Raw genomic sequence first — 27,896 nt, 5'->3', positions numbered from 1 at the left:
ACTCACAGAGATTCAGATGGATCTATGCCTCCCTAATGCTAGGATAAAAGACACGTGCTACCATTCCCTGACTTCTATGCTTAATATAGTGACTGGCTTTTTCCTCTGGTCCTCAGATAAGCTTTATTAGGGTGCACAATATATTGGGGGACACAATGTATCACCACAGAACATTAGGCTTGCTCTGAGAGATTATTGTAGCTAGAGTTTTCTCAGAATTCTTTCTTACATGCTATGTCCTCTTTAAATCCAAACCGTCCATTTTTGATAACAAACAAGTTTTTCCAATAGCAATCTCAGAAGTCTCCAGAAGGAAGATGGGGCCACAACAACAACAACTCTACCCAATCCAGAATGATGCCATGGTAACCATCATCATACTACACTTCTTGCCAGAATTTCAGACAATCTTACCTATTACTCTAAGACTTGCTACAGAGCCTACAGTTAGTCTAACTGAGATTTAACTATCTGAGCTTTCTCACAGTACCCAACAGAGATAACATCACCCCCTAAACAGCAGGAAGCAATTCTAAGAAAACAACGCCCCTTCTCCCTTAGGTTTCATATTTCTCAGGGTTATGGATGATGGTTATAGGGTTGGGGGTGGAAGAAAATATTTGACTCAGTATTCTCCTTTAAAAAAAAGGAAAAAGAAGAAATGGAATGGATAGGTATAAGATATTATGGTAGATTATTGTATATACTTGTAAACAAATTTAGTAAAATAGCAGCCTTACATAATTTGCACTGTAATTTGCACTGTTATGGATTCTTATAAGTTGATACAAATGTAAACTATTTTTATATTCCTGTTTAAGATAATTTGTATATTGATACAAATACAGAATGATATTTGTTATAATGTACATATATTTCTACTCTTATTTGAAATATTTGTATATTGATACAAATGTAAACTTATATCTGTCATACTTTATGTATGTTCTACTTCTGTTTAGGATATTCGGTATATTGATATATATTTAAGATTATTGTCATATTGCATATCACACTATATATTCCTACCTCTGTTATAAATATCTTGTGTATTGTCACAATTTTGAAGTCACCGTTCCTTACCATACATTTGCTTATAGAATGTTTACCTTGTTTACATGAAACCTTAGTCCTTAGGTTATTTCGGTAGATAAGACTTATAGATTTATAGTTACCTATGCTTGTCATCTCTATAGTTACGTTAGTTAGGTTATCCAGATTTACAGATACATAGGTCAGATGGACAGGTAATCTTCAAACACTTCATAGACCTAGAGAATATGGCATTTAAATAACTTAGAATTCTGTTGACGTGAGACACAATTGTTCCTAGCAGCACCAATTTGATCCCGAGAGAACGTTGGGCTTCTAAGACATTTCCATTTGGAAGTTTGTCCTCTTGGCACAGAATGGCCTACTGGGAAAAGAACTGCCCTTGTCTTGACTGTCAACAGTACTGAATGCAATGCTGTCCTTCCTGGACAAACAGGACACAAAGAAAGCGACTACTGTATTCTGCCAAGACAGGATAAGATGGCCTTCCAGAATTCCTGCTTCTGAAAATGGTCTGTCAAATACTCTAGGCCTGTAGCCAATTTGAATGCACCAACAATGCTGAGAAACATTAGGTGACTGTTCAGGCTGCCAGCTGTCTTGGTCTACTCTTGCAAGATTCCTGAAAGTTGCTTGCATCCATCTACCATTTCTCAGGTACCATTATATTCCTTCTCAGGTCTTTGATGGGATTGAAGATTAGCAGTTATAGTTACAAATATATATATATATATATATATATATATATATATATATATATATATATATATTCTTAGATAGAACATATTAAGTATTAGATTCAGGTTCTTTAGGATAGGACACCCTTTGGAATGATCTTTGTAACATACCATTTACCTATGCTCTAGACTTCTCTGGATTTTAATATGTGTTTTTTGCTTGATATTGTTCACATTGATTGTAGTTCCATGTTACCTAGGTCATTATCTCTCATTACTTCTGGACAATAGTTAATAACCATTCCTTTGTATATAGTCTTGTATTAAGTTAGAACCTTCTTATTTAGACAAAAAGGGGGAGATGTAGTGAGTAGCCATTCCAGCTTTGGTCTGGAAGTTCCAACCCCCATTGAGGTTTTTGATAACTATCATTCCCACAAGGCAGGGCCAAGGGAGGGCCTGAAGACCCAAGATCAGGACATGCCGTGTGCTCTCTTGCTGCCAGGAGCCCGGAGGCTAGAGGTTGGTGGAGGAAAGTTCTCCAGAGAACATCACCGAACTACTGCTGCATTTTCCCCAGAACCCTCAACCTACCTATTCCTTCATATGTAAGTTACACCATTAATTAAATCTCCTTTTAACCACTATGGAGATAAATGGGCAGCTGGAAAGAGACATGGTCAGGCTAAAATGATGAACATACTGTGCTCTTGTATGAAATTCTCAAAATAAGCAATACAAAATTTACATTATCTATATAAGATTTCCAGGGTATACTTTAATTTATAGTGAGACATTTTTTAAAAAAGGATAAAAAGAATAATAATAAAAAGAGGAGGAGGAAGAGGAAGAAGAAGAAGAAGAAGAAGAAGAAGAAGAAGAAGAAGATCTCATCATATTCAATTAATGCTTTTTTTAATTTTTTTTTATCCTTAGCACATGTAACTTACTAATTTTGCTGTTTATGTCCTGGACCCTTCTTTTGTGACTCTACTCTCAATTAGACAGTGATTAGAGGGTGAGAGACTGTGGAGAGCACTCCGTCCTAAATGGGATATCTTTATCAAATGCCTTGCCTCAGTGCTTAGGGACTCATACAGAAGAGAGGTAGAAAGATCGTAAGAGCCAGAGGTAGAAGATGACTCCAAGAAAACAGCTTCTAGACACACCAGTGCAGATTCACCTATGAACTCACAGAGACTCTGACAGCATATATAAGATCTGTACAGGCTTAAACCAGACCAAATTCAGCACTGAGAAGAGGAAGTGGACACAACATCCCATTATTAACTAACAAGTTGTTTACAGTGGATAACCGGTGGAAGAAGAAAGATCAATTTTCTCCAGTGAAATATCCTTGGTGTATCAACCATTTCCCATGGCAGGCCCTGTGCTTAGGAAGAGTTGGCCAAAATGGGCTCCATTTTTTTGTTTGTTTGTGGGCCATTTGTTTTTTTGTTTTGTTTTGTTTTGTTTTTTTAGCATTTTTGTCTTACTAGCTTTTTTATTTATTTTTTACTTTTGGATACTCTTTTGAAGAAGGAGAAAAAGAAGAATAAGTTGCATGGGTAGAGAGGTGGAGAGGATCTGTTAGGAGTTGGGGGAGATGAAAATGTGATCAAAATATATTGTATGAAAGATACTTAAATTTAAAAAATTTTAGTCAACATTTTGATTTTTTAATAATATTTCATGCTTAAATTTAAAAGTTTTATGTCGTGTTATCTATTCCCATCCACTGCCTTTCAAAGTTCATGTTTCAAATAACTTCTGTGGCTATTTTTTATTTATTTATTTATTATTATTATTATTATTATTATTATTATTATTATTATTGATTTTCTAGACAGGGTTTCTCTGTGAAATAGCACTGGCTGTCCTGGAACTCACTCTGCAGACCAGCCTGGCCTTGAACTCATAGAGATCTACCTGCCTCTGCCTCCAGATTGTTGGCATTAAAGGTGTGCACCACCACCACCTGGCTTGCTATCATCTTTTAAATAAGGAAAAACTGATGTTCCCTGGTTGAACGAGGGACCCAAATGCTAATCTCATAGGCTTCCTTTTCCACATTCAAAATGGCTTTCGGATCCTGCTCTGCAAAGGTTGATTAGATAGATTCCTTTATATTGTTCTATTAGGAGCTTAGTTCAGCTTCCTTAGGGATGCTGGGGGAGGAAGGCTTTTTTTCTGCTGGCTGCAGCAGTGTTCCCACTCTTAGTATGTGTTCCTATAAGTGCAGCTCAACTGCTGGGAGGTGCTTCCTCTGACAGTGGTCTGTCTATGTGATCTGGGAATCTGAGTGAGTGTCTCTGCTAATCAATTCTTGGGCATTGAGATCTGAACTTTAGCCTTAATAAAGATGTCTTTTTCCCAAGTCTGTTCTTCCCTGGTCCCCTCTCTCTGCCTCAAGTACACCTTCAGTTCCAATTATTCTTGGTCATGTACTACAATTTGTTAAGTTAAAATCCCTTGTTGAGATCATTGTATTGGTTCTGCCTCGTGCTTGCACCTAGATTAATATACTTATTGATTCTCCAAGTATCTTATAAAACATCTTCCCAGAGCGCTCTGCAAATGGAAATCTGAAAACCATTGCAACTAGTTTGCATTAGAACATACACATAGAGTAAATTTTTTTTTTTTTTTTTGTTTTTCGAGACAGGGTTTCTATGTGCAGCTTTGCGCCTTTCCTGGAACTCACTTGGTAGCCCAGGCTGGCCTCGAACTCACAGAGATCCGCCTGCCTCTGCCTCCCAAGTGCTGGGATTAAAGGCGTGCGCCACCACCACCCGGCATAACATAGAGTAAATTTTAAATTGTTAATTCACTTCATGTTTTCCAATATTGCATAAATAATCCCTCTATTTTTGTAAGAGAGACATGGTTGAGGATTTTGAACTGTTTTGTCAAATCTCATTTTTATATATCCCAAACACTAATGCATTAGTGCAGGACTGAGCAGGCAGCTTTCATCCTCTTTCGACCAGCAGAACAGGGTAAATGAATGAATGTTGCTATTTCATCATCCCTATCAGTAAACCAAAGAATTTGCACATTATTGTTACAAAGCCTTTGAATTATTAACCTTTGTCCTTGAAAATATTTATAATGGTTTCATTAACAACATAATTTCTTTAAAAGATAGTTCATCCCCATTATTGGGAACTATTTTATATTTTTTATAGAGAAGAGTCTTCAGGCCATGGGTACTATCATCACAAGAGATGACTAACGCCAGCCCTAGGAAATACACAGTATCATAATTATTGAAAGAGTGAAAATCTTAGAGTAGCTTCCATTGCTGGTGGAAGTATGAATGAGTCTTTAAATTTTTTTTTTAAGATTTTAATCTTATTTCTAGACTTCCCTAGGGGACTTTTTTTCCAATGGTGATTGATCTCCATGGGAGGAAAGCTCAGACTCCTATAATTCAGCAGACTTTTATGGACTCCCTATAATTATGCTCTAACAACTAGAAGTAATTTTTAAATGACATTTGTCATAAAAGAAGAGGATTTAAATATTAAAAGCGTGGAGTAACCTCATCCTCAATTCTGGCATTCAAGGAGAGGCTGGCCCTGTTAGCATTTTGGTACAAACTTGAAAATCAGGATTTCTTTGTGTCTTCTGGATGCTGAACATATAGGAATGTAAATGTCCTTGTTAAGAATGAAGATACTCTAGACAGTTAAACTGTTCCCTTTGCATACCCGACTACTAAAGCAAGGGGCTTAAGAAAGAAGTTCTCCAGTCATCTTTTGCTGGACAAAGGAAAAGATTGAATCCTGGTACTATCCCGAGGGCAGCTTGTCTCCCGAGCAAGATTTCACACAGTTCTGATAACCTGTCAGGCTACTTTGAATAGAGACAAGCTGAGATAAAGATGGTGTGCATGAGTGGGACTACACCTTGGTCAGGACTGCTGGCTGTGTCCAAATTTCCATATAGACCTATATCTCAGGGGAGGAACCTCATGTTGAACCTTGAGGTGGAACTTCATTATGCCTCTTTCCAAATGTGCCCACACTGAATAAATCCCCCTTTTCTGCTTTTCAGAATTCCTTTGTCTCTAGTCGCCTTTTCCCCAGAAGTAGCTTTAGCTCTGCTCATGCTGCCAGGGTTCTGCTTTGACCCTGAGAGCTCTAGTTAGAGGAGGAAAGAGTCAAAACTCCAGTCCACGTGGTGTTGATATTCCAAATAATGTCTTTTCATTTATATCATATCAATTTTTGTAAGCACTTGACCTGACATTATCTGTTTTTTTTTTTTTTTTTTTTTTTAGTTTTTCGAGACAGGGTTTCTTGTGTAGCTTTGCGCCTTTCCTGGAACTCACTTGGTAGCCCAGGCTGGCCTCGAACTCACAGAGATCCGCTTGACTCTGCCTCCCGAGTGCTGGGATTAAAGGCGTGCGCCACCACCGCCTGGCATTATCTGTTTTTATAGAGTATGAATATTTGTTGATATTTTATCCTATGGATTTTTTGTTAGTATGGAAGTATGTAAAATATTTAATAGTACATAAATCTACATTTATTTAAACAGTAAATTTAAATAAATTAAATCTATTAAATTGTAAATAGATCTACATTAAGCAGAACTGTACACACTTTGATGCAAATGTTTTAAGCCTTTGTTTAGGATAAATTAATAAGAATACGAATAGTAAACCAAGAAGAAAAACATTCTTGAATCTCCTAATATGCTGTACTAAATTATTGAGAGATGTTGATTATCACCTCATAAAACAGTGCCCCTGAAGCTTGTCTGATGTGGACTTTTTGTTTTTGTTTTTGTTCCAAAACGCTGCATGTCCTGGAAAGAAAGCTTGGCCTATGTGAGCCCTGTACTCTTCTCTGACTTTAGCCAAAGGAAAGCAGTCAGGTTGTTTGCCGATTTTGTTACTGAATTTATTCCCTTTACCACCATTATCCCCTCTACTACTTTGAATACTTGGTGCTTTGATACAGGTACATTTCAACTTATTCATAACTTTCTCTTAAAGCCAGGTTCTATCTAGGGGTGTGTATTTTAAATTTTCCTGTATTTTAGAGTTTCTTAAGATTCTTTATGGCTTTTACTTATGTCTACAGTTGTCAGTTAAATACATTGTATGGGTTTAGTCCTCTTAAATGTATTGAGACTGATCATCTAATGTATAGATCATCCTTGGAAAGCTTTACTCTTATTTACACTTGAAAACACTATATTCTACTTTTATAGCTTATCCTACATCTGCTAGGGAATTTTTGTTGCTTAACAGAGTTATTGTAGATATTTTTATATTCTAACTTTTTCTTTATTGACACTAACAGTTATTGAAAAGAGATATTGAAATTAGCCACTGTAATTTTTGTTTTATTTATGGCTCTTTTAATTCTTTAAATATTTCTTTATAGCAGTAAATTTTAGGGCTGGTTTTAGGTCATATACATATGTGGATGTTGTCCTATGCTAATACATTGATACACTTGTCATTATGAAGTATCTCTCTTTGTTTTATAATTCATCTTAATCATCATGTCTATGTTAGGTGACTTTGACATGACTTACTTACGCTTCTGGTTTGTATTGTTTATCTTCTTAGACCATTTACTTTCATCCTCTTCATATTTGAATTTGAGTTCATAGTTGCATTTAAAGCCTACTTTCTTAAGATAAGGTATAGTTGGGGATTGCTGTACTTCTAATCTGATATCATCTAATTTTAGTTTGAAGGCTTTATCAGTTCTCATTTAATGCTCTTATTAATATGGTTGGAATTAGGTGTGCTTTCACCTTCTGTTTTATTCATCTCATATCTCACTCAAATTTAAAAAAAAAACCTTGTTCAATTTAATAAAAAACAATAATAGTACTTTAAAATAAAATAGAAATTCATTAAAATTATATGAGACAATACTGTTAGCATACACTTATTTAATTAAACATATAGTGAATTTTAACTCAATTTTAGTGAGTTATCTAAAAGTTTTATATATATATTTTTCATGCAAATATATGAATTTTACAACAATGTAACTATGACTCAATTTCCTCTCCAAAGTGTGTTATGGGACTTGTTATGCAACATGAAACTATATTCTTTAAATAAATATATGATCATTAAAACATGAGAAAATACATACATATATGAACACAAAACCATAGACATACTAGGACTATTTTCATTTCACTTTGTTAAGAGTAATGGGGAAAAACCCATAAATTTGAAGATGTTTTTCATGAACACAGAATTGAATGCTATCAATCATCTTCTGTCTTCTTTATCATGAGAAAGTGTGGTAAGTCATATTGTTCTTCTTTTGTATGATATGATGTGCTTCCTTCTTGATTTTTTTCAGGATCCTTCAAATATTTTGACATGAAGTGGTTCTACAGATTCTAATTGAGTTAATTTTTTTCTTTTCTTTTTTTTTCTTCGGAGACAGCGTTTCTCTGTGTAGCTTTGCACCTTTCATGGAACTTACTGTGTTGCTCAGGCCGAGTGCTGGGTTTAAAGGCATATGCCACCACGGCCCGGCTGAGTTAATTTTTTTTTTTTTGTTTCTAATCAAACATTGATCCCATCTAGTCAAATCTGCACACCAGTTATTTTACTTTTATTCTCTTTATTCTTCTTTGTTTTGTGAGCATGTGTATAGGGTATAGGTATTACTGTGATTCAGACTGGACATTTTTGCTAATATGGTGCAGAAACTTTGTGTTTTGGTTTTATGTTTTTGAACTTCTGTTATTTTATTATTGATTTCACTCAACTAATAAAATTCACCTCTTGATATCTGTCTTTGTTTTTGCTTTGTTCTTTGGATAGATACCATGTTTCTTTATGCTTGATCATTCGGCCTCTGATTAGGATAGAGGTTATGTTCATATGTACAGTCCTCAATGCACGTTTTGTTGTTGTTGTTGTTTTTCTTTTTCTGCCACCTAGAATGTGACTGAGCTAAGGATCGTACTGAAAATCTTAGGAGAGTGGTTCTCAGATTTGTAGTGAAAAAGATAGAGGATACATACAGGAAGGTATTTTAGAATGTTTTTCAGCTCTTGTTAAAACTTTTATGAGCAATGAGCAGCAAATACATTAAAGTACTTATAGAAGATTATATGGATTTTTAAAGAAGGGATTATATCTATTGAAGAAAGATCTTAAATATCTACCATAAGAAGTAGGCTGCAATGTAACAGATTAAAGCAGGAAGCCTCTAAGGAAAAAAAATATAATCCCCACATAATCCCTAACAACAATTTATTAACATTTCTCCTAATGCCCACAAGTAAGTATAGTCCTCATCACTCAAAAAAGGGACTTATTTTTGCAGCAGAGACCACTGTTGAAAACCACAACCAATCAAAATGCAGAGCAGTGGAGACCATCCCAAATGGATGTATCTACAAAACGCTCATGTACCTAAAGCTCAGGAAACATTGTGGAAGAGGGGACAGAAAGATTATTAAAGCCATAGGGTCCTGTATAAGACAGCTGTGAGATGCTATTTTCTAGTAATGTCAGAAGTAACATGCTCAAAGCCTCACCAAAATGACTGCCCTAATGTGAGCTGAACAAGGACATGCCAAAGTGGACAAGTAACAGCCCAGGAGGCCTAATACCCTATGCAAAGAAGTAATAGGCAACCCCTCAGCTTTTCTCAAAGCTGGGAGTAGGAGACATGATCTTCCCCAAGGAAGAGCCCACCAATGGTTATTTGGTAACATACATATAAGCAACATTATAGGGACTAAGTAAGACATATTTAAGATTGTGTGTGTGTGTGTGTGTGTGTGTGTGTGTGTGTGTGTGTGTGTGTGTGTGTGAATGCAATAACTAATGAAAGATGAGAACGTGAATTTCAGGGATAGTGGTGAGGGTTATTTGGGAGGGCTTAAGGGGTAAAGGGGAAAGAGAGAAATATAATTCTATTCATCTAAACAAACAAAAAAGACAAAAACAATACTACCTGTCTCATAAAGTGATCATTTTTGTCGCTAAATATAACACTTTAAATGCTTTTACAAAAGCCAGTTCCCTCACTTTGAAAAGGAATAGCAGGTGCAAATTCCGTTTATAAGTGTGGAATGAGAATGATGGGGAAGGTGGTGTACTAGTGAGTGAATGAATGGCCCTAGGATAGGGGACCCATTCTTTAGATTAGCTTCCTATTTTTCTAGTGACTGCAACCTATATGTTGCCAGGATTTTAATTACTATAAACGGTGTCAAATGTAAGTTTTCTGAGCAAAATCTCCTTAATTTTAAATGTTGGCAACCAATCAACTGTTTTGTTATACCATCGAAGCCACAGAACATAGATGAGAGATTAAGTTTGACACACAAGTTATCAGTCTGTGACTTCAGAGTTCACCCATTCTGAAAGACAGATTAAGTGTGTGGTAGGAAAATTTGTCTTCTATGTATGCTTTGCCAGAAATAATGACTTAATGACTTAGCATAGTCATCTATGCTGCTTCCCAATAGCATTTGATGGTTGCAATTCTAACTTAATAAGCATAAAATAATGGGAACGTCTTCACATCCTTAAGGAAACAGATGCATTTGAATTTTATTTAGAAATTCATGAGTAAAAGTTGTAAACAAGATCATTATTTTTATGTACTTAGTGTTTGGTTTCAGGGCTCTTTGAGTTTATAAAATGAACATTTTTTTAAAGGAGACAAAAATCTTTGCAACTATCAAGTCAATGGTGCACAACTGATTGCAGCATCTCCATGGGGCTGCGGGCTCACTAGTGTGCATCATACCCAAGTTTACCCATTTAAACTGTATGTTCCTTACCAACTGGAGTGCAACATCTTTGGTGAGCTACTAAATCTATGTTATCAATGCTTGTTCCAACTTTTTTAAAGTATACATTATCCTTAGGTAACCTAATAGAACATAGGTGTCTAACTATAACAGAGCTCTGCAAATGGATATTCTATTTGAACTCTTATTGCATAGTGAAGACCAGAGTGTAAACCTTTCAGTGTTTAAGTTTGTTTTCATATAACAAACCATCCTTTTCAATTATAAAAAAATGCAAAAAAGACAGAGAAAATTCTGGGTTTTTTTTTATATATCTGAAAATATGCTTATAGGTACATCCTGATTAGTTAAGTATAAATTCATTGAACCCACATGGATGACTTTCTTCAAATACATATGGAATTAAATGTAGATCAATATTAAATGAAACTGAGCTGAATCCAAATGTGAAAATATTGAAGAAAACTTTTGTACAGATAACCTCCATTATTCTTCTATGCCAATGTGCAAGCTAGTATGGGAATGTCTGCACTAGAGGCATGAAACAGGAAATGTGTTTGTGTGTGTAACAGAAACTTATCTAGTAAATGGGGTTAAATCAATTCAGTAATTGTTTTGGTAGCATTTATACACTTAACATTTTACTAGGTTCTGATCTTCACTTTGTCTTCACTGAACTTGCAAACTAGAAAATATCTGAAGAGTCTAAGTTCACTCATAAGTAATCAATGTAACATTGACCTCCAAACCTGATGTTGTACACTTTTGAATCTTAATCAGTTCTTGATTATATCTTGTTTAACCAAGGCACTCTATGATAATTATTTTTTAATGAATGTATTTTCAATTTACTTCTTCCTTTTTTAACTTCAATCTTTGCTTTTTTGTTGTAGTTTTGTTTTTTTGCTTTGTTCCTCTTCAGATTTTTTAAATTTACAAAGTGCTCCTGGACAAATTAAGACTACAATTGAATTTTTAAATTTCCAGAAATTTGGTTTATTATAAAACATTCCATTGTATGCAGACATCTCAGGATCTTTGCTTGTGTAAAATCAACTGAAAGTATGCTTATTTTGTTTTGCATATGGGGAAAAGTGCAGAATTTGTTTATTTTGATATTTGTATAGTTTCTAGTACTATTAGAAAAAAGTCTATGTAACTAATAGTTCCTGAGGAAATTTTAAAATATATTTATTTTATTAAACACTATGTAGAAAATCTCAATATCTTGTTCATCTCAAACAAATGTTGTTGTTGTTTTTTTTTTTAATTTGGAGGGGATTTCATGCAATACATTTTAATCATATTCTTTACCCTAGCATAACTCCTGTAGCATGAATCCTAATTGGTCTTAATAATAAAAATCCAGAGTCAGATATCAGGGTAAAAGTTGAAAGATCAGAGAAACAGAGCAGCCAGCCACTAGAAAGACTTCTTACCTCTAGGAATCCTCAGACTAAAAATGGGCTGAGCTCCTATCTCTTCCTGCCCTATCACTTCCCCTCTGGCCAGCCATATTACTTTCTGTTTTCTCCTTCCAAGTCCTGGTATTAAAGGCATGTGCCTCCCAAGTACTGGGATCAAAGACATGAGACCCCAAGTGCTGGGATTAAAGGCGTGTGCCACCACTGCCTGGCCTCTAGTGGCTAGCTCCACACTATATCTCCAGATAAACTTCATTTGCTAGAGCACAAACAAAATGTCACCACAGAACTCCTTCTAGATCCTACTCCACAGTATTCCTAAAACACTTTTGGGAAATAGAAGATAAACTGGAATCTATAATGGTTTCTTCTCCAGATTCTGTCTTGTTCTTTAAAATATTCTTGGCTCCAAGTTCAGATGACTTCTCTTTATCATATAGAATTAAATCACAGTGTAATTAGTAAAGATAATTTAATTTTCCAGTTTATAGATTTTCTGTATCTTAAATGATTTTTGAAGTTTCCGTGGTTTGATTTTAGTTTATTTCTGAAACCTACTTGGTTCTTCATTTTCTGGGGTATAATATAGATTTGTCTTCTCATCGTAAGTCCATCTTTTACTTTGTATTCCTTCTTCAAAGTCAGAAACTTTGTCCTGTAAGGGGTTTACCATTTCTGATTTTGATACACACACATACACATAATTTTATACTCATATATACATACACATATATATGCATATGTGCATATATTCTATATTGTGATTTGTGAGTATTAAATCATATATACAAGTTACTGAAAAGTTTATTGAATTTAGATAATACGATTATCTCAAAATCCAGTTGAAATATATCAAGGACTGAAATTAAACTTCTGATTTTATTAGTGTCAACAACTGTACATCACTGACTTTTTACATAATGAACCATTGACGTTAGGGTGGACCTAATTAGCTTGGCTATTTAAAATATATTCTGTTTTGTAGTTCTGGTATAAGATGTGGTTTTCCATCATCTGTGGTGGGAAGAGGAAATTCTTTGAAATATATTGAGATAACTGGTTTTAGAAATATGCTGGTGTTACAGCCCAGGATAGGAAGACCTATAAATTAGTCAAGTGTAATGTTGTTTCCATTCTCTATTGTCTTTAAAATTAATTTAATTGAATAATATACTTCCCTCATCCCAAGATGGAAACTCTTGCTTGACTTTTCTGTATTCTTCTGGTTAATAAATCAGTGATGACTCCATTTTAGGGTACTAATATAATTTCAAATTTTAGAATGCGAAATTAATATGTTAAGAAACTCTTAACATTTTTCAAGTGTCCATTTCTGGTTGTAATTCAATAAAAATTTGAGCCTCTTGTTTCCTCCACTTACCTAGAAAGGGCACTACTAGCTTAATTGTGTATCTGATGTTATCTTTTGGTTATTTTCTCATCTCTTGTTGTTTGGCAGAAGACACTGTAGTTGTTGCTGTCCCCTTCCATTTTTACCTTTTCTATATTCTTTATCTTTTAAGAAGAAGAAAGAAAATTCCATTCACCCCTCAGACAGATCCCAGGGACCCAGTGCAGCAGTACATGGATTCTAATGTTGACCTCAAACTCTTGGTCTACCAAGAAAGATCTTCCTTGTATGCTTTAGTTTCTTAAATACTTGTTTCTATAGGCCTCAAAATTTCAGAGAACACAGATGAAACTCTCTAAGTAGCAGACTTAATAGCTTTCCTTTTAATATAAACAGGGAAGCTATATCTCCCTTTCATCCTTTATATACAAGGATAATGTAGGCATGGTATTACAAAGGAAAGTCATATTAGTTTACATGCATTTTGTCTACAAATATTCTCATTCTCATTTCTTAGTATCAATTAGTCCCATGTATTTTATATAGTTCTATGTATACATTTTTATAAATTCAGGAACCTTGGAAGGATTCTCTCAACACCAGATTTCGAATTTGCTTGGGTTGTATCTGTCTATCCCACATATGGCTAATATGCTTTTGTCTTGAATTCATATCCTTAAAAGGCTTTCATCATCTAAAAAAAGTTTGCAAACTACTGATCAGAGCCAATTTTAAGTAAGAAATATATGCCAAAGATGCTAAGGAAAACTCATTTGCATACCTAAGAAATATAAAGATTTTCTTCTTTAATGATTTTGTTTTTCTTTTCTACACAGTTTCTTTATAAAGCTAATTGATAATTCAAAGCACTAGTAAAATTAATTTTGTAGCTGAAAATCTTGGGAAAATTACAACCTGTTTTCAAATTCATGGTTTATTTTTCCTTAAATGTTATTTTTACATATATAAGTGCATAAGTATAGAAATACAATGTAGTGAGTCCTTCCATCATCATTTGTATATGCATGATTTTAGGGTTGACCACTTGGCATAAAATAAGCAATTGGGGGACACTTGCTTGAGGAAGACTAATTATTCTCTATCTTTCAGCATTTCCCAGTCATGTGCCTTACATGCTAATATGTCTATTGATGTCATTATTTGGATCTAGTGTAGGCACCCATATTGTTGAGGTATCTCTTTTAAGATATACAGTTTCAGAGAAGACTTATTAGTCCTCTGACTCTTGAACCTTTCTGTCCCTTCTGCCATGACGTTCCCTGAGCCTCGTGTGGAGAAGTTATGTTGTAGATGTATGTATTGGGGGTGAGCCTCCTTTATCAGTTGTTCTCTGCATTTCAACCAGTTATGGTCTCATATAATAGTCTCTGTTTGCTGGTAGGAGAAGCTTCTTTGATAAGGAGTGTGTCACACATTTTTCTGTGGGTATAAGGATAAAAATTAGACTGCCCTTAGGAATAATGGCAGTTTAGTAAATTAGGGGTAGTAGGTTCTCTTCTAAGATCCATGACCCCACCAGCCCTGAGTAGTTGGCTGTGTTTCCAGTACAATATATGATTTCCCTCCTGTTGAGCAGGCCTTAAGTCCAACTAGACATCTATTGGGTACCCCTAAGATATGACGGCCACTATTACACTTGTAGAGATATCTTGCCAAGTTGGCAATTGTTGTGGTTCATAGAAGTCATAGCTGAGTAGGACTATCAGTTTCTCCCCTCTCTTGGAAGCTTGAATAGCACCTTCTGGTGCTATTAAAGCTAATACACTGGAAGGAGGATTTCAAGGCAGATCCAGTTCAAACTCTCTGAGTCCTATATCTGAAGTGCATGGTATCTTCTGTGAAAGCCAAAGTTACATTTTAAGTTTTAATTACTATGCCTTAGAGATCCAAGAAACAAAAATTCCTCTGATCTGCAAGCCCCTTGTTCAAGGTTATACAGCTCTTGAAATGCTAGAGTCTATTGTTTATGAGAGATAACAAACCACATGTTTTCACTCCCCTAACCAAATTTGTTTGACCCATCAACACTGGATGTGCTTGATCACATATAGGTGGGAAGTTCACAGGCAGGAAATATGTCAGGATATACACTTGCTCCTGATTGAACATAGGCTAGAAGTACATCATCCTTGCCTCTGATTGGACCTGACAGGAAATGCAATGAATTATGGGTTTTCTTTCTTAAACCACTGCAAACCATGACTCGGGGCCATTTCCCAGGAACCTGGGTATGAACCTGGCCAGAGCCTATCCACCTGGCCAGATTTTAATGAAAGCTTGCTGCAAATTTGGCTTTAAACTGTGGTAGTGGTCTTATTCTTGATCAGTGGGATTAACACTCCAATAATAGGGAATTGTTTTCAACTTCTAGGAGATAACAAAGCCCATATTGTTTTTGATTCTTTTAGACTTTCTGTATTGGAATTTTTGTCTGTCTATGACTCCTAATGCTCCCTAATTCACCCCAGTGGAATATCTTCATATATATGCATAGACTTATTTATGTATATGTGTTATATGTAATTTTCGGTAAATAAAATTAATATAATTTCTTATGGCTTTGAAAACTATTATTTATGTTTGGGTGTATGTTCATTGGTTTTAGGATGGAAATAATCTCACAGATTATTTAATTCAACTCTATAACCTTTTAAGCAAATATGTAATTACAGATAAACCACCAATATTTAAACATATTTTGAGTGCCGAAACTAACTAACAAAGTGTTAAGTGGATTTCAAGGTTGTAGAAACACACTATGACATGTCCAAGTTTCTGGCCTGTATATTTATAATGGACAGTAATTTGTCCCTGGAGCTGAATTTGGAAGATAATGCTAACACTGACATGTTTATACTATAAAGTTAAATAAATCTTAAATGAGATAGATTTTCTGCTCAAGGCCTTTGTGGAGTGACTAGAAATAGAATGGCTATTAGAATGAAGAAATGGATGTGACAATTTTCTTTTAATTGCAGAAACTAATGCAATCACACCTAACAAAATGAAAAGAAAGTGTATAAAATGTAGTATGGTGAAATGGGGTGTAATGTAACGGGGCAGAGGTGAATAGGTTTCTTTCCATGTGGGATATTTTAGTTAGGAGGAAATGAACATGTTGTTTCCTAGGAAAGACGCGATGGGTCATTTAGAAGTAGTCCTTAATCAGGGTATGGATAATCCACAGTATTTGAATAATCGGGAGTATGGAGTCAGAAAGGAGGTTTCTTTTGATGATTGTCTCTTCTCTCATTTTGTTTTTGCTGACCTGTGCAGCATGAAATCTGTTCTTTGCCAGCCCTTTGCTACTACTGACAGAGTTAATTCAAGTTCTGAATCAGACTGCTTAATAGGTGAACAGAGTAAAATGAAATATAAAATTGCTAGAAAGGAACGTACTGTAAACACCTGGGGAATTAAAAAAAAAAGTTTATAGGCGACTTGTGTGCAAATGAAGGCATTTAATTGTAATGTGTCTTCCGTGATAAATGGAGGGAAAAAGTCTTGAATAAATTTCCCATTATGAAATGAGAAATTGTCATGCTTTGCCCTTTTCATTTGCTCCTTGAGAAAGGTGAACTCTAAAGAAATTCACACTAGCAGAGCTGCCTTGATTCAGCTAATGAACTGCAGTAACTTGGGAAATGGCACGGGGCCGGATGGTATTCCAGGGCAGGAATAATAACACTCCTACATGATTTAATTAACAGTGGGATTTTATAAAACCTAATTTTATTTTCGATCAGTTTGTCCTAGAGAATAATGAGTGACAGGTAGGAGAGGGCATAGGAGCTGCAGAGTTTGAAGCTTCAGGGTCTAATCATGGGCTCTGGAGCCCTTACGCGAGAAAGTCATTTTCACAAATTTGCTTTTCTGGTTCAGGTGGTAGATGTGCTTTGGCACCGGATGCTGTTTTCTGAAACTCCAGCATGCCGGATGTTGCCTCTGAAGGATAGACATTTCATTAAGGTTTCTGTTCTCAAGCAGGAGTGGACAAGATTTGAACTTGTCAATTTGAGAATGAGAAACAGGGTTTCTTTTAGAGTGTCACATTCCCTGTCTTCATGAAGGAAGACCTACATGGGGGAAATGATGAGGAATTAAGTGTGGCACAAATGGAAGGGGGTTGGCAAACAGAGTCAAGGACTCAGGCACAATTATGAAATGAAAAAAAAAATGTTTTCTGATCTGATAACTAATTCCAGCTCCATATTTCCATCACAATGGCCGCATTCGTGCTGCTATGGAACCCGCCTTTTTCATTTTAATTTCTCAGCTACAATCAGCAGTGAAAATCCAGACTCTTCTTCCCCGTTTGTGTTACGCTGCCAGTTACATCTCTAGAAACACTTTCAAAATCACTCTTATCTATGAATCTAATTTCTTCTATAATGCATATTGCAGATAGTCTTCAAATTTACTGAGAGTCCTTGATTATGGAGTACCATAAAAATCGTTTGTTGAGCAGAAATTCAATTTCTGCATTTCCTACAAATAGCCTACCTTTCCCAGGCAGCAACTTCACTGCTTTGTTCTAGACCAGTGGTTCTCCACCTGTGAGTTGAGACTCCTTTCTGGGGTTCAATGACTATTTCACAGAGGTTATCTAAGAGCAACACATATATTTACATTGGTTCATAACAGTAGCAAAATCATAGTTATGAAGTAGCAATGAAAATAATTTAATGGTGAGGGTTCACCACAACATGAGGAAATGTATTATTATAGGGTCAAAGCATTAGAAAGTTTGAGAACCACTGTTCTACGCAAAGGCTAGTGTTGGGGATTGCAAGTTCAGCTTTTTCTACTCAATGGTCTCATGAACATGAACTCACAGAGTGCTATCACTGATGAGGTGGTATTAAAGTGAAACCACAAAAAACAAAACAAAAAAAAAAAAACCATTTTTAGGAGAAAAAGATCTGAGTGGGCCACACAGAATTCATTTTAAATTCTCTGTCTCCTCCCTCATTACTTTGGTAGATGTTTTGTATTAAAGGCAGTGAAGTGAAGCAGGGAATCTGTAACCTGGGTCTCTGCCATGTCTGCAGTGCCGCAGATATACAATTTATACAGAAATTATGCATGTTGAGTTTGCATTCTTAGAATATCTGTGCACTGGTCTAGAAATTATGCCTTTATTATGATTCTTCAAGGTGCTGCTATTACAAATTATGAGTGGAAAACACTGCTATTAATAAGCAAAACCAGAGAATGTGAAAAAAGTGAACAAGCAGCCATTGTTTATACATTATACATAATATTTTCATGTTTGCACCAGTGCCAGGACAAAATTTATACTTCTATTGAAAATTCTGTTAAAAATCATGAACTAACATTTGTTATGTTGGAAATCAACTCAGAATTTATAGTCATATGTAAATCAGTGAGAAGTTTCATTTTTTTTCTCAACTGAAATAGCTTTATGGTTCTTTCCATGGAAAGATAAAATTCCCTTTATTTAGTGGAAAAATGAACTTTAATTTTCTCAGATGGTTTTAGGAATCTCACAGAGTTGTAAAATTCACATTTGTTTTCTATAAGTATATGTGTCCTATAACTTCTGCAGTGGTTGAATTGATTAACTTAGATCAGGATGGTGGCCAATCCATGCCTATGTACTTCTCTCTAGTTTTCTTGACTCTGTAGAACTTATTAATTACTGTAAAGGAAAAATTTGCAAGGAACTGGATACATTTGGCAAGTATAAGATTAAGTAAGCTGACTCAAACTCAGAAAGAAAAAAATCTCCATGTTCTCCCTCATCTTTGGGAACCTGTAGATTAATGTATACCATGTATATATGTAAGCAGACATAAGTGTGGGTAAAGTATAAAATTTAGAAAGGAGACCAAAGAGCAATTATTACTGATGAGAAAAGATGGTAAAAGGACACATGAGTCATGAAAGTTTAGAAGGCTATTTTTCTCCTTTGAACTCTACCATAGTTTTTCTTTCTTCTTTTTTCTTTGGTGGATGAGTGAATTCATCTTTCTGCATGTGGAAATAATAAGAACTACAACGAGTAAACAAATGTGTCATTGATAGTGAATGTGTAAATACTGTAGCATACATGTAGCGTCTTCCTTTGTTTCTTTCTTTGTTCCTTTGTTTCTTCCTTCAATCCTTCCTTCCTTCCTTTCTTTCTGTCTTCTGTCTTTCTTTTTTAATTACATCTTTTCTTGGTTTTGAAAACTCACAATAGCTTTGGTTTCTTTTAAGCCTTTTTGCTTAAAGCAGTATTATTTTTGATGCCTTATCAGGGAATAGTTTGGTTGACACATATCAGGGAAATCAATCTATCTGTTCAAAGCATTCTGCTCACTCAAAAGAATTATTAAAAACCCTGCAAATACTCATTTAAGATTGCAGAGAAACTGAACATAAAACTACTGTCTAAAATGAAAGCACAAGCCACACGAAGCACCCTGAACCGATCTTACAGCTCCAGGCAAGGATAAAGTAAATCATAGATTCCCTAGACTCTGTGTACCTGCAAATTTGTGTCAATTCCAAGAAAATCTGCCTTATTCTTAGACTGTCTAGCCCACAGAAGTAAGCTTCCCCCATTTGTGTCTCACATATATTTTTGTCATTTAGAACCTCATTATGATACCCCAAATCCTTTCTGATAGATTTTCTCCTCCCAATTAAGACCATTAAAAACCTTAAACTGTGAACATCCTAACTACACTTGTATTGCTTGTTTTTCACACATTATAATAGAATCCAAAATACCCAATTTCAAATAAAATAGTTACAGCAATAAGAAATTCTGGGACAATATCTGTAATAGGGAGACCATGATCCATCTGTTGAAATGACTCCCAAGGATGTTGTTTATGAAATAATTTAAGTTTGATTTAAGTATGTATTGAAACTCAAGTTCTCTGGCTAGATAAGGTTTGTCTCAGCAGGAGATAAGAAATAACATGAATGACAAAATTATAGAACTAGACAACTAGTCTCTTGGAGAAAGAATCAATATGATTACTTCGTATGAGGAGAATGATGCTTCAATGACAGAAAGAAATGGGAAAGTCCTGTGCAGGAAACCAGGTTGTTAAATATAAAGTAGGAATTGGGTTGCTGAATCTGAGGCAGAGTTATCAAGAGGAACAGAACCAATTAAATGTATATATTACATGCATGCTATATATTATAAAAGATGGTTTACTAGAATGCCTTACAACTGATAAGGGCTGAGTAGTCTAAAAAGACCATTGTATGCTGCAGAGTCTGAGAACAAGGTGGCCACTCATTCTGTAATACTATGCACACCAGCAGTCTCAGTCTGCTTCAGAAGGCCTGAATGATTCTTTGAGAAGCATTTATACTCAGTCCTAGTTGAAAGGCCACGGAAGCTGAAGCCTGGTGTCAAAGGATGGCAGCCACAGAAAGGCAGAGATAGACACAGTGACCAGCAAGTAACAAAGGCTGTCAACCAAACAGCACTGATTTTTCCTTGAACCTCGGTATTGGATGACCCACCAGAAGGTGCCACACAGTCTGGGGGAGTCTTTCCACATATGTTAATCTGCTGAAGAAACCCTCATAGACTTGCCCAGGGGCACATCTCTTAGTTGATCCTAGTCCAGTCAAATTGACAATCAAAATTAACCACTACAATAGCCATGTCTCTTCTACAGGCTCAGTAATTGCTGGTGGCAACAGGTGGAGATCAAGAGTACAGTCTAGAGTGAGGGCCCTAAAGTTTAAACTCAAGCTATGCAACTCACAGAGACACTTCAAGTAAGCTGGGTAACTTTTTCATCTAACATTTCAAAAAATCCAACAAGTCATGGTAAATATTTAAATGATATATGAAAAAACTGGGGGGCTTAAATGACTATAATTAAAGAAAATCTCATAAGATATTTAATGATCTTTGAGCACCTAGGACTACTAAGGAGTTCGCCATTGCTGCAAATGAGAAGACAGTAAGAACTGGTGAGATGGCCACCAAGTACATCTTGTTTTGTATCTTCTTTGTTGTCTGATCCTGAATGCTGTATGTTTCACTGTGTCCTTGCTAATGCTTCAGTTCTCTCTCTTCATGTTTTCTTTGTTCTAATTAATCATTTTTTTACTGTCAATTAAAACATCATGTTATATATGTATATATGACTCTTTGTCTCACAGCCAGTCCTCTGTGCATGTGTGTGCTGTGTGTATGATTATAGATGAATGTATTCATGACTTTTAAGACAATTTTTCTGAACAATTATCTTTATAGATTATATAGCAGAAAGCATGAGAACTCCATATACTCCTGACTTTATACACTAGGTGCACAGTTTCCTCTGACATCTTTTATTAAGGAATTTTGAGTGTTACAACTAATGAGCCAATATTCTTACATTGATATAACTAACTTTCATGATTTTCATAATATGAGAAGACATTGTGAGTTAGACAAGTCTATGGGTTAGGACAAATGTATAAATACATATAATCACTATTAGTGTCATAAAGCATATTTTCATTATCTTAAACATACTCAGTTCTGATCTGCTCATTCCTCCTCCCTTGTACGACAAGCCCCAGTGATGACTAATTCTTCTTCTTTTTATTTTTCAAGACAGGGTTTCTCTGTGTAGCTTTGCGCCTTTCCTGGAACTCACTCTGTAGCCTAGACTGGCCTTGAAATCACAGATCTGCCTGTCTCTGCCTCCCAAGTGCTGGGATTAAAGGTATACTCTATCACCACCTGGCTGGTGACTAATTCTTAAGCTGTCGCAAAATTGTGTTTTCCCAGAATGTCACATAGATGGCATCAGGAAATAATGTGCACTTTACGTGTTGACTTCATTCACTGATCTGTGTGTGCTTATCATTTTCCATGTCTCCTTTTGGTTCATTTCTTTTTATTGTATGGACTAAATACAATACACATTGGAAACACCCAAGATAAAATTCAGTCATGAATGAGTAAAGTAGATTCACTTAAGAGAATTGTGGTGGCTTCCAATTTTAACTATTATGGCTAAAGCTTCTATATACATTTATATGTAGGTTTTGTATAGATGCCTTTTTAATTTACCTGAGCAAATGAAAAGGAGTAAAATGACCGAATAAAATTCTAAGAGTATTTTTTCTTTGTAACTGGTGAATTATCTCTCTCATGTCTGTACCTATGTGTATTTTTATAAATAATGATGAGAACTCCTGTTGTTCTGCATCTGGTGGTTTGTGTTGGTAGATTTCTTTTCTTTTCTTTTTTTTTTGGGGGGGGGTGTTTCAAGACAGGGTCTCTTTGTGTAGTATTGGAGCCTGTCCTGGAACTCACTCTGTAGACCAGGCTGGCTTCGAACTTACAGAGATCCACCTGCCTCTGCCTCCCGAGTGCTGGGATTAAAAGTGTACCACCATTGCCCAACATTTTTTTTTTCTTTTTTCTTTTTTTCAATGATTTCTTGTTATGCAGTAGTAATGGATGCAGTGTCAGTTTTTGCAACTAAAAATCACCATGATATTCAGAAACAATGTTTATTTCTGTCGTACATCAGTTGGATAGATAAGTGAGATTGTTTTTTAGTGACTGAAGGAACCATCTGAAAATTGTCTCTGCTGTTGCCAACCATCTCTAAGTTATTCTCCTCATCACTGTTCTAATGAACCAAAAGATGGGAGGTATGTTGAGTGTGTGCACCCACTTTTTCAAAGGTTTCTTCCTGGTGTGGTAAAGACCACTTCTCCCACTCCAATCTGCAAATGAGTCGCATGACCACACCTAGCTGCAAGGGCAGCTGAACTGTCATCTCTATGTAGGCAGTAGTTTTCCACAAATGACTGTTACTAAGAAATGCCAGGTCAAGAAACACCCAGGTGCCATTTAGGAGTACTTTCCACATTTGCTGGAACAAGTCATGCCAGTTGTAATTGAATGCATTTTTCATTATCCACTTGAAGAACTAATTGGCTATGCAGTTATATAAGCAATGACTTCTTAGAACAAGTAGTAATTGGGAATATTTTTGTCCATGAGGTGTTATGATCATTGACTATTATCACTGGACCTCCTGTAATACTTCCACAGATCCTCATACAAGATGTTTGGGAACCAATTTTTTCTATCTTCCAGAAAGTAAAGGTACTGGGGGAAAAGTATAGTATGATTTAATTGACAAATAAAAGGCAAATAATATTCTTTTCATCATATTGTTTCTGCTATAGAGTGGTGAGAAGAGGAAGGGAAAATAATTACAGACTTCAAAATCCAATCATTTCTGTGTACTCTCATTGCAATTCTCCTTATGTGCACAGTAATTTAGGTTTTGTTTTGACAGGAACACAGAGCTATTCATAAAACCAGAGGCAATATTTACAGATTTAGATTTAGTAGGTATCTTATCAGAAATAAATAATAAGTTCCCCAAATTTCTGAAAGCCTGGCTCTGAAAATATTCCAATTTTCATCAGCTCACTAAAAGCATGGAGGTTATTTGTAAGTACAATTTAAATAAATTCATGACTTTAGAATATATTCCAAATATGTATTGAATTGACAGACTCTCAAAATATGTTGATACTAATACTTTTCTTTAAAAATAATTCTTGGGCTTAGTGGTAGAGCATGGTTTTAGTTTGCATAGGCCCTAAGTTCAGTCCCTGTCACTATAAACAACAACAACAACCATGTCCTCAATAACTTCAATAATGTCCACAAATGGCCCATGGGATACTAATGAACCATTCTAATATTAATCTTCACCTATTTTATAATATCAATTAATCTCACTTGGTGTACTTCTGTATCTCTTTTGAAGGAGCATGAAAGTGAGAACTAACAGAGGGAAGAAAGGAATAACAAGATAATTTCTACGAAGGTGCCTATATTGTAAAATTTCAAGATCTCACTAGCTATTTAGTAGCAATGTAGCAATTATTTTTCTGTATGTTGATGATTTCCCAAAAGCATTCAGCTATAGACAAATGCTGTGTTCAATTTATAGTTTATGGTTTATGCACTTGGTTTATGACAGAATCCCATTCAGGATTTTAAAATGTGTTTTTGTTTTCAGGTTTGTTTCCTTTATCTAGTATGGGAAAAGGTATGGGCATGTAAGTGTTATTGTACTATATGTACATATATACATATTTAAGTGAATATATACATATGTGTGAGGGGTTTTATGCAAGTGGAGACATGATGTTGATGTCAGTGTTGAGTGTCTAACTCCTCCATTGATCTCTACCTTATTTTTAATATTATTTTAGACAAGTCTCTCACTGAACCTCATGATAAACAATTTAGTTAGATTGGGTAGTCAATGAGCTCCAGAGATCTTATCTCTGCCCTCACCCCTATAGAGCTGGGGTTACAGACTTGTGTCATCACACATGGCTTTCCCCTAATTGATGGTGTTCTGAACTCATGGACTCATGTTTGAGCAGCAGAGTTTTTCACTACTGAGACTAATCTCCAGCCAATACTTGATTTTTCTTACCCATCCTCTCTTATAGGATATTTGGGCTGAAGTTCAGTGTGTGTGTGTTAACTAGTGAATTTTAAGTATCTATGGGAAGAATCCATGGATAAGCACTTGAAAATTTAATAATAATAAATTGCTAAATGGAAGAATAACTTGTTCTCATGAATAAAAACTATTCTGAAATTAACAACTTGATTCTCCAAACCAAATCTACACTTAAGCAAAATTTAATCTATGGACCATTTTTGAATAGCTGGTTATGAAGGTCAAATATACAACAGTACATATATTTTAAAGAGCTAGGTGGTCTAATATTTTCAGAATTCACCTTTGAAGATGCATACGGTACTTTTTCCCCCTGTTATTTTATTTTACAATACCATTCAGTTCTACATATCAGCCACGGATTGCCCTGTTTTCCCCCCTCCTCCCCCCTCCCCTTCCCACTAGCCCACTCCCATTCCCACCTCCTCCAGGGCAAAGCCTCTCCCGAGGACTGAGATCAACCTGGTAGACTCAGTCCAGGCAGGTCCAGTCCCCTCCTCCCAGACTGAGCCTAGCGATCCTGCATAAGCCCCAACTCATGTAATGAGCACAGGACCCGGTACCACTGCCTAGATGCCTCCCAAACAGGTCAAGCCAATCAACTGTCTCACCTATTCAGAGGGCCTGATCCAGTTGGGGGCCCCTCAGCCTTTGGTTCATAGTTCATGTGTTTCCATTCATTTGGCTATATGTCCCTGTGCTTTATCCAACCTTGGTTTCAACAATTCTTGCTCATATAAACCCTCCTCTTTCTCACTAATTAGACTCCTGGAGCTCCATCCGGGGCCTAGCCGTGGATCTCTGCATCCAGATCCCTCAGTCCTTGGATGGGGTTTCTGGCACGACTATTAAGGTGTTCGGCCATCCCATCACCAGAATAGGTCAGCAGCATAAAGTACTTTTAAAGGTGTACAATGTTTATTTTTCTCAGTAAGAAAACATCTAACCTGTAGCTTCCGAAAGAAATGTGGGTTGACCTTGCATTTCTTTTTGAGTTATAACTGATTCTTGATCTTACAGACTTTGGTAGCTTTACTTTGTTATTATGACCATGTGCTTTTAACACTTGTCCCTTCAAGGCCCACTGAAGACTGTATCAATACGTGTGGAGGGAGAAAGTGCTGCCCTGATTTATAGCGCAATGCTTAAGTTTGGTGCTGTCTGCACTTGGCTGTTTACTAGTTTTTCTACTGTGTACATCTTGGCAGTGTCACTCTTCCTTTTAAAAACAACGCATCAGATTCAAGATATTTCAGTAACGGAGAGTTTTCCCTGTTGTAATGCAAACTAAAGAGCTGCTTTCTGCAAATGAGTCTGGTTTGAAATGGGCCAGTTGATTTTATGAAACTACTTCTGAGCAACTAGTTTTTCGGTGTTCAAAAACGGTGTTCGGTTTTCTCCTTGACTTCACAAGGTGGAGTCTACTCAATTATTTCTATTGATTGGAGCATTCTCATCCATGGCTCTGGAGGTAACAACATTCAAATTAATGGGATGGGCACACCAGAGGTGATGATTTTCATGATGCTACAAGAAGACTATCAACAATAAAACAAAAATGATCTATAGTCCTGGTCACCTGCTTCTTTGTCCCTCCACATATTCAGAACTTGGCATGCCATTGAAAGTATCCTACACTGCACTATCATCATTTTTATGACCTTGTTCAGATTTTGTGAAAAACTATATTGACCCAAAAGGCAAACAGAGTCATTTTTCAATTCCTTAGGAGAAAATGATTAGAATCAATCTCTGTTGCTGCTAAAGTCTTAATTAGGTGTTGTTGAATATTAGTTTAATTAGTGTTACATTCATTTGTGCTGTGGAATATTTGTTTAATGATGCAAAGATGTGTTGCATTCTTTTATGCTGAATTTATTCAACTCTGTAAAGCTGTGTTAATTTGCCTGCCTAAAACACCTGTTTAGTCTAATAAAGAGCTGAATGGCCAGTACCTAGGCAGGAGAAAGGATAGGCAGGGCTGCCAGGCAAAGAGAATAAATAGGAGGGGAAAGCAAGACTTTGGAGAAAAGCAAGGAGCAAGAAAAGAAGAAGGAGAGGAGGATGCCAGGGGTCAGCCACCCAGGCACACAGCCAGCCATGGAGTAAGAATGAAAGAAAGGTAATATAGAATAAAGAAAGGTGAAAAGCCCAGGGGCAAAACATAGTTAAAGAGAAATTAAATAATTTAAATTAGAAAAACTGACTAGAAACAAGTCAAGCTAAGGCTGGGCATTCATATGTAAGAAAAAATCTCAGTGTATTTATTTGGGAGCTAAGTGGTGGGCCTCCAAAGAGGTTAAAAAAAAACCCAGCTACAACTAGATGCTTATATAAGAACTCTCTGAGTGTGGAGGGCTGGTGCCTGATGTTAATACCTAACCTAATTAAAATGATTATTTTATTTACTGATGTAATGATACAAGATGGAAAAAAAATCATCAATACCCTCAGTAACACAAGAATTTACAAACAATGATAGAGGGAGCTATACAATATAAGGATATGATCTTTGTATATTACATACATACTTCAAATGTGTATTAATTATAATTATAGAAAAAAGTGTATGTTCAGAAATTTTTTATTATTTTGCTTAATTGTGTTTCCTATTTTTTCATAAGACAGAAGGAAGAGTCATTTATATTTCTAAACATCTTTGTATATTATCATTCTTTCTCCATAGCAACCCTGAAGAAAAATGGGCAAAAATAGGTTGGGCCCTATTGCTGCTGATGAGATATCTGAGGACTATAAAAATTAGGTAAAATGAGTTATATAGAACAGCAGTTGAACTTATATTTTGTGGTTGAAGATATATCACATTAACTATTATAAACAAAAATTAACATATTACCTTTCATTCAAACTCTTTGTCCCTATAAATTGTGCAGATCATTTACTTTTAGAGGAGTCACATGCTACTGATCTTAAATCTTTTCAGATTTTTCATCATAATACTGAAACTATTTTCTTCTAGGGTATTACCAGATTTCAGATGCCTTAATGTAATAACTGACTTTAATTTCTCATCCACTGTGAAGCTCTCTCTTCCTTACCCCTCACCAAATCTCTCTTCCTTATTGTCTGTCTATGTACCAGCTATCCTTTTTGGTTTTTAAATGTG

General features: G+C 35.7%; 1 long non-coding RNA gene across 1 annotated transcript; it reads left to right on the top strand.

The window, feature by feature from the left end:
• Positions 1-237: 237 nt before the first annotated feature.
• LOC143269485 (uncharacterized) lies at positions 238-27,896 on the top strand. The gene is made up of 4 exons (XR_013045910.1): positions 238-365; positions 20,939-21,093; positions 24,059-24,118; positions 27,456-27,896. It is a non-coding gene; the product is annotated as an uncharacterized LOC143269485 (long non-coding RNA).

This window comes from Peromyscus maniculatus, chromosome 19, assembly GCF_049852395.1.
Source record: "Peromyscus maniculatus bairdii isolate BWxNUB_F1_BW_parent chromosome 19, HU_Pman_BW_mat_3.1, whole genome shotgun sequence".
NCBI classification, from domain to species: domain Eukaryota; kingdom Metazoa; phylum Chordata; class Mammalia; order Rodentia; family Cricetidae; genus Peromyscus; species Peromyscus maniculatus.
The sequence above is the reverse complement of the archived record's forward strand: the minus strand, read 5'-3'. Positions and strand labels throughout refer to the sequence as shown.